Raw genomic sequence first — 7,955 nt, 5'->3', positions numbered from 1 at the left:
AGTGTCCGGCCCCGGCCCTGCTCTGGGCTCTGCATCCCGAGCTGTGAAATAGCGGACATGTCCAGAGAGGAAGAGAAAGCTGACCTCACCCCAGAGGGCTCCCCAGGAGGGGGTCTGCTCCCTCTGGGGCTCTCGTCGGGGTCCTGAGAGCCCACTCTCTGCATCATCCCCCTCAAGGTCAGGAAATTCTCCTTGGGTGAGTCTCCCGGACAGGCAGCCTGCTGTGCGCAGCAAACCCCACCCAACTCTACGCCGGGACCCCCAGATTCGGCATGGGGGAGCCCACCATAGAACCCACCCCCAGAGTCAGAGCTGGGCCCCCTCCCCTACCAGCTGCACCTCTCTGAACCTCAATCTCATCTATGAGGTGAGAGGTGGAGGTGAGGATGCCCACTTCAGGGTCTTGTGAGGACCAAACGCACCCCCTTCCCTCCTAATCTGGACCAGGACAAGCCCCACTTCCCTCTCTGTGCTGTCCTCCCTAGCCTGGTTCCAGGCTCTAGCCGCTCAGAAGCTCGCAGATCCCAGTCTATCCCTGTCTCTCTCCCTCCCTCTCCCTCTCCCTCTTCCTCTCCCTCTCTCCTTCCTCCCTTCCCCCCTCTCCTCCCTCCACATGGCTCTCTCACCCCCATTCTTCACGACTGACTCCTTCATCCTTCAGGAAGCCAAGTAGACATTCCTCTCTCCTGGTTACCTTTCCTGCCCCCAAGTCTGGGTTAGGTGCCTCCCCTGGGGGTTTACATCGTGCCCAAACTTCTACTATCATAGCATCAATCATGGTGGCCTGGAATTACCTGACTACCTGTCCCCCCTCCCCCACCCAGACCTAGAATCTCCTAAGAGCAAAACTGGGTCCTGTAGCCAGTTGTGTGCTCAGTGCCCAACACATGTAGATGTCCATGGAATATATGTGGAATGAACAAACTTTCTCAGCACAGAGAGCAAAACACCACCCGGAACCAGTGACCTGACTGAGATGGGACACGGAGCATCTTCCGAATGGCTGCTGGGAGAGCCACCCATCTTGCACCCCCCCAACCCTCCAGCTCCTCTCCCCCGCCAGCCCCTGCCATCGCCGCCCAGCTCCCACTCCAAGGCTCAGGATGGCGGCCCTGCCATCTCCCGATGCAGACTCCTCAGCTGTTGCCATGGAGACCAGCCAACAATCATCCTGGTGCCCTCCTGCTTCACGGAGCGGCTGAGCAAAGGTGGCGGCCAGCTGTAGACGTAGAGAAGCCACCCAGCAAGGGCAGGCGCCTGGCTCTGGACTCGGACCAGCCTGAGCTGGCCCTACCCACCCCCACTCTCTTTCCCCCAGGTGTGATCTCCGGTCACCTCCCGAGACACACAGGTTTTTGGTTTTGGGGGGTTTTTTTTTGCGGTACGCGGGCCTCTCACTGTCGCGGCCTCGCCCATTGCAGAGCACAGGCTCCGGACGCACAGGCTCAGCGGCCATGGCTCACGGGCCCAGCCGCTCCGCGGCATGTGGGATCTTCCCGGACCGGGGCACGAACCCGTGTCCCCTGCATCGGCAGGCGGACTCTCAACCACTGCGCCACCAGGGAAGCCCAACACACAGGTTTTGAGGGATGAGATGAACCATGCAGGGCAAGGGCTGTCACTGTGTCATTTTGGTGTGGTGAGCTCTGCGTTAGCTTTCTGGGAGCTGTTTCCAGCATCTCTGTCCTTTGACCTTTGTGTCCAATTCCCCCCAACTCAGATGGGGCTGGAGGAAGGAGACACTCCAGTCCATCGTAGCAGGAAAAGATTTCGGGGGACATTTGAAAATGAAGAGGAAGTCTACAAGGTCGCTTACGTGCATGCCAAACTGGCCCCTAATTTTAAAGAGCTTTGCTTTAAGTCCTTGGTGAGCAGAGGCCATTTGCCCACTAGGGGCATGGCCTCTGCTCACCAAGGACTTAAGGCGGCATCACACTCACCTGACAGCCTCCAGGTCTCCCTAGAGTGGGGGGAGGGTCACCCCATCTCCTTATCGCTTTAAATGGTGCTTATTTCAGCTAAATGTCCCTGTGCCAGCTGGGTACCTGGGGGCAGGGATGTGCTGAGATGCAGCAACCGGCCCCTGGCAGCAAGGAAGCCAGCTGTCCACGGCCTGCCTGGATCCTGGCGTGGAGCTGAGCACCTGCATCCCAGGCAGGCCTGGGCCCTGACACAAAAGCCGCCCGCCTGCCTCCCTCCCCAAAACGTGGATTCAGCCCAGCTGCTGGGCTTTTGTAACTACCGGGGAGAAACTTGGCTGTGTTCTCAATGGTAGGAGACAAGAAGTGGTCCCTTTCGTTAAATGAGACGTGGATGGATGAATGGACAGATGGAAGGAAGGGAGGAAAGTAGCAAATAAAGGCTCCCTTCTTGGAGCAAAGGCCCACTGAGACCATGAAACTGGGTGAGAGCTGGGGAGGCGCTGGGAGCCAGAAGGACAGGGCCACTGGATTCCAGAACCCAGTTCTCTGAACGATTCTACAGTGGGGTGTTTTGGGGGGTAAGGGTGAAGAAAGAGGGAACCCACAGCTCTGTTCCTCAGTCCCCCTTCCCCTTGATCTCTTCACACTCTGAAAGGCAGGACTATCTCCTTCAACCCCAGGCAGGAAGGCAGGAATCCCCCCCTCCCCAGCCAGCCCATCACAGCTGCCCCCCTCTCATGCCCACTACACCACCCACAGACTCACCACCTGTTAGAACAGACGCAGAACCGTGTCCTGATCTCACTGCCAGGGCGATCAAGACACAGTGAAGTGAGGCAGGTAGCAAAGGGATTGTCCCAGATGGGTCCCCCTGTGAACAAACTTCAGTGGTGTCAAGAAATGCCTTAAAAGAACATTTAAGAGCCTCTCGTGTTCTTCGTTAACCTGAAAAACACCGAACAGAAAGTTGGAGAAAATTTAGAGAAAAGGTGACTAAACATAAGTTTTTGGTGAAGATAATAGAAATAAATCATGCCCTAAATTCTTAGAAAACCTGAGCCCCAGTGAGGCATTAGCAGTGTCTGATCACCCCACTTCACGGAGCAGGACACTGAGGCCTGGGCAGTTGAGACCTGCCAGTAACACGGGGCGTGTGAGAAGCAACACATAAGAAGAAGTGTGATTGGGAGTTCCCTGGCGGTCCGGTGGTTAGGACTCTGCACTGTCACTGCCACTGACCCGGGTTCGATCCCTGGTCAGGGAACTAAGATCCTGCATTCTGCACAGTGTGGCCAAAAAATAGAAAAAGTGTGATTAAGGCATCCTTACAGAGTTCAGCATCTCCATCCTGTTACATGACGCTGCCCAGTCTAATGATATAAACGACCTTGATGGCTCTTGAGGGATTGACAGGCTGTGTCTGCTGTTTGCCTAGAGCTCCTTTGAAAAGTAGACAATCCTGGAAGTTTTCATCTTAATTCTTCTGCAGACCCTTGCAGACGCCCACTGGCAAAGAGAAGCTGGCGTGATAAAAGCACCAATTCCTGATTACCATCAGTGTGTGTGGCTTGGGAGGACCAACAGACCAGGGGGGGACTCGCCTGACACGTCAGATAGAGGGGTTCACAGCAGTGGAGCGTGTGTGTGTGGCTTTATCCCCAGGACGAGGGGGAGGGCCATTGCGCCCTGTGGCCGTGGGACCCTGGGCCCGTCTCTTTGAAGGTGAAAACACGAAGAGGTGGTAGGTCTAGATGAGTCCTAAGCTGTCGTCCAGATCTGGTGTTTGAAAAAGGGAGAAAGAGGAAGAAGATTTTGTTGCTCGCCCCTGCTTCCCAGTGGGGCCTGAGGGACAGGAGCAGGGGAATCACTGGGGAAAAGGATTATTCAGGACCCCAATACATAATCCAGATTGTAAGAAGGGGGGTAGCTCTGGGTGATCAGTGGTGCGTCCTGCCTGTTTGGGTGCCCAACCCCATCCTCACCACCCCAAACTCTGAAGAACCCCCAGGCGATGGGGGAGAGACTTTCTCTTGTCTCCCCACAGCTTGAAAGCCAGGGCTCTGTTATACAGTAGGCCCATGGAGGCTAGGGACAATCTAGCGACCCTGTCTTTCCATCTCCAGCACCTAGCCGCACTCTTAACCCATGGCGATATTTGTCGAGTGAATGAATGGCCTACGAACTCATCAGCTATTGCTGCGATAATGCTGCGTAAGAGACAACTCCCCAAATCTCAATGACTTACAGTGACAAGCATTGACTTTTTTTTTCTTATTCATGGGCACAGGTCAGCAGGGGCAATTCCAGGGTCCAGTGTCTCCCTTTGGGACCGGCAGCTGCAGGTGGCCCATTCTGCTCACGGCAAATGTCCCAGTCCCGCACCCACGCTTAAATCCTCTGCCCACATCACGTCCACAAACACTCCGTGTGGCCACACCCGGGGTCAACAGGGAGGGGGCAAGTTCTGTCCCCTCTAGTGGGGAGCACTGCAAGGACCCCCGCAAAGACGCAAGTGTGAGATTCTATCCAGGGAGGGAAGGAGGAAGTGGAACCGAGAACCCAGTCTGCCACAAACTACTAGATGGAAACAATGAAGAGAATCCGCCCCTTGCAGTGTCGCCTTGGCAGGATGTGTGTAAAGTGCAAAGCCTCAGAGCAACTGTTATCACGACCAATGTCCCCACTGCTGGACAGCGCAGTGACCACGAAGAGGGTCGCTGATAGAGGGGAAGGGAGTGCAGGGCAGAGGGACCCACCTCACAGGTGGACTGAAGCTGAGGACATGGCTCATTAACCTGGTTCTAAAAAGCACCCAGGGGCAGCTGGGCTGGCTCTGCAGAGGCCTTTCAGAGAGAGGAAATATGGGGGCAGAGTTAACCCAACAGCCTCTGTGTCAGTGTACCCCTGGACTTCGGGTATGTGTGAGTGGCGCACACACACACACACACACACACCCTCCCTCCCTGCTGCTCCCCTGAAGAGACTCATTTCAAAGGTGTCAATGCACTGGGTCTGCCTGTCTCTGGGCTGCTGTGAGTGTCAGATGAGAAAATGCCTGGGACAGTGACCTGAGACCAGGACACACTCGGATTCCAATTCTGCTCTCGGAGAGAGAAGGATGTTCCTGCAAGCTCTGCTTCTTTTCAGAAGTTTGTCAGCTTCTAGCTTCCTTCTTTCCCTTTCCAACGCTCCATTCACCCAAGAGAATAATGTAAACGCTTACAATGGCATTTTAATAGTCTTGGGGGCATCGATCATGATTACAAATCTGGAAGTAGCCGAATTACTAATGTTTGACAGTGTCATCATGCAGCATGAGATACATCGTAAAATCGTAAACGGCCAACGATGCTTTTCATTTCCAAGCACTTTCTCATCAGTTGTCTCAAAGGGGAGGAGTTATTCCCCCAATTAGGGTGATTGGAAAACAAGGTCCAAAAGGGTCAGACTGCTTGCCAGCTTGGGCGGTACACCAGGAGGGATCAGAACCTGGCAGCCTTCGCCCCACTCTCACCCTCCCCAATGCTGAGGGACCACCAGCTCGTGGGAGAGGCATGCTTCCTTCCTCCTTCCTCAGGACACCCTCTCTTCTCCTTCCCACCCTGAGACTTGAGGTTCCCGCCTCACTCCCCAGCCCGTGCATGGCCCCAGCTGTGCTGCCTCCCCCGGGCCTCTGGTTCCACCAATTATATCTCCAACTCCTTCAGTCCCCCGCCTTTCCCTCTGTGTGGCTGCCGTCCAGCTTCCGTGTACAGATGTGTTCATGCCTCATTCCCCCAAACAACCTGCTCTCCACACAGGGTCCCCTCCTGCGAACACACAGATGCCCCCATTGCTGTGTTGGCTCAAGCTGCCCTGAAAGCAGAGGCAGCAGGCTCTTTGGGAGTTCACCCCAGGACGATGGAGTCGCAGGGTGGGGTGAGATAGGGAAGAGGGAGCAAATAGAGAGGGCAAGCTGTCTGCGCCTGGACACCTGGGGACAGTCCTGCTGGGGAGCCTCTTCTAAGGAACGAATAGAATGAGCCTCAGACCGCCTATTGGGAAGAACCAGCCACTGTGCAAATCTACCCTACAAATGGCTTTTCGGTTTCACTGTTCCACAGGACAGCTGGGATGGGGGGTCCCAACACAGCTGGCTGGCATCCTTTGGCGCTAGTTGCCTTCTTAGGGTTTCCCTTAGAATCTGGCTCAAGCTCTAAGCTCCAGGGCCTTTGATGTGCAGCCTGGGTCCACACCCACCACTGGGTGACATAGGGAGATGCTAACGGGTCACCCTGGAGACCAAATACCGATGCTGGACATGTGAGGTGCCCGTACAGGCCTGGGAGTTCAGGTACACGTGCTGTCATCCACACTTCCTTGGGTGGATGCCTTGCCTGAGCTAGGGGTTGGGCCTGGGCCTCAGTGGTAGGACCACCTCGCCGCCCCCCAGTACCATATCGCCTACCATTTGTCCACCCCCTGTCCAGTTCCCACCTCCCTACCTGCTCTGATCACTGGCTCACCCTCCCCAACTCCCCGGCGGTAGGAATCAGCCTGTAGTTCCAAGGAAAGCATTTAAGGTCAGACTAAACTCTGCTCCCCAGCTCAGGAGAAGGGAGTGCTGGGGGCTGATAGTCACCAAGCCCCCATCCTGGGCCAGGTGCCAAGATGGGTATTGTGTGCCCCTGCTATCATCTCAGTCTCCGTGAGTCCTGTGAAGTGGGACTTATTATTCCCATTTTGCAGATGAGAAAACTGAGGCTCAGGGAGACTAAGGAGTTTGCCCAAGGTTACTCAGTGTCTTAGCTCAGGTTGCATTAACAAAATACCACAGGCTGGGTGGCTCAAACAAGACATTTATTTCTCACAGTTCTGAGGGCTGGAAGTCTAAGATCAGGCACCAGCAGACCGAGCTCTTGGTGAGAGCTCTTGTCTTGGTTTGCAGACGTCTGCCGACTTGCTGTGTCCTCACAAGGCCCAGAGAGAGAGCGCGCAAGTTCTGGTGTCTCTTCCCCTTCTTAAGGTCACTAATCCCATTAGGAGGGATCCAGGGATTTATACTCATGACCTCATCCAAACCTAATTACCCCCCAAAGGCCCCAAGGAGTTAGGGCTTCTACATATGAATTTTGGTCCATAGCACTCAGCTAATAAGGTGGTGCTAAGATTCAAACTCAGGCTGGATCAACACAGAAGCTTTTGCCCTCCTCATGAGACCAGCAAATGCCCTCTCTCCAGGGTTATAGACAAGCTCACACGGCAGGGCCTCTGGGTCAGGGCCTCCAGAGAACAAGTCTGGAGACCGTGGCCGAGGACCCCCTTCCGCTCCGCCAGAAACATCCACCTAGCCTTATATCAGAGCCAGGGACAAGCCCAGCTTTCCCAGGCTGCCCCAGGCCATCCTTTCCCAATGAGCTACTTTCTCAAGCAAAATCCCCTGGAGAAACTCGGGATGTCCCCCAGGGGCCATGTTCCAAGGTCATTTGTCCACCCCTCACTGAGAGGCCTGCAGGTGGCCAGACACTTCCCACAAAGGGGCCCTGAGTATTCAGTCCAGGGTCCTCTCCCCGAAGTGTCCCGTTGCTGTGCAGTCCGGATGGCTTAAATGGACAGTTCCATGGTCCCCTGGATGGTTGGAAATTCCAGATCAGTCATCTCACCAAGGCTGGCTATCCTTGTTGGTACCACACTGCTGTCACCAGGACCCATTCGACTGGGCTTTATCCTGGAGTGTTGGTCTAGGGGGGTCAAATGTGGGAAGAGGGCCAGAGGGTGACACTAAGAACAGTATGTGATGCTCACGAGTTCCGTGTCTGTGTGGGTTGAATTATTGTGGGTTGAATTGCATTCCCCCAAAAGGTCATGGTCAAGTTCAAACCACAGTACCTGCGAATGCAAACTTCTTTGGGAATAGGGTCTTTGAAGATATCCTCAGTTAAGATGAGGTCATACTGATGAGGGTGGTCCTAAATTCAATGACTTCTTATCCTTATAAGGATACAAAAAGGGAAATTTGGACACAGACACACACAGGGGAGAAGGCCATGGGAT

Source organism: Delphinapterus leucas, chromosome 19, assembly GCF_059928025.1.
Source record: "Delphinapterus leucas isolate spDelLeu-1000000601 "Yukka" chromosome 19, BTC_Dleu_Yukka2, whole genome shotgun sequence".
Classification (NCBI taxonomy): domain Eukaryota; kingdom Metazoa; phylum Chordata; class Mammalia; order Artiodactyla; family Monodontidae; genus Delphinapterus; species Delphinapterus leucas.
The sequence above is the reverse complement of the archived record's forward strand: the minus strand, read 5'-3'. Positions refer to the sequence as shown.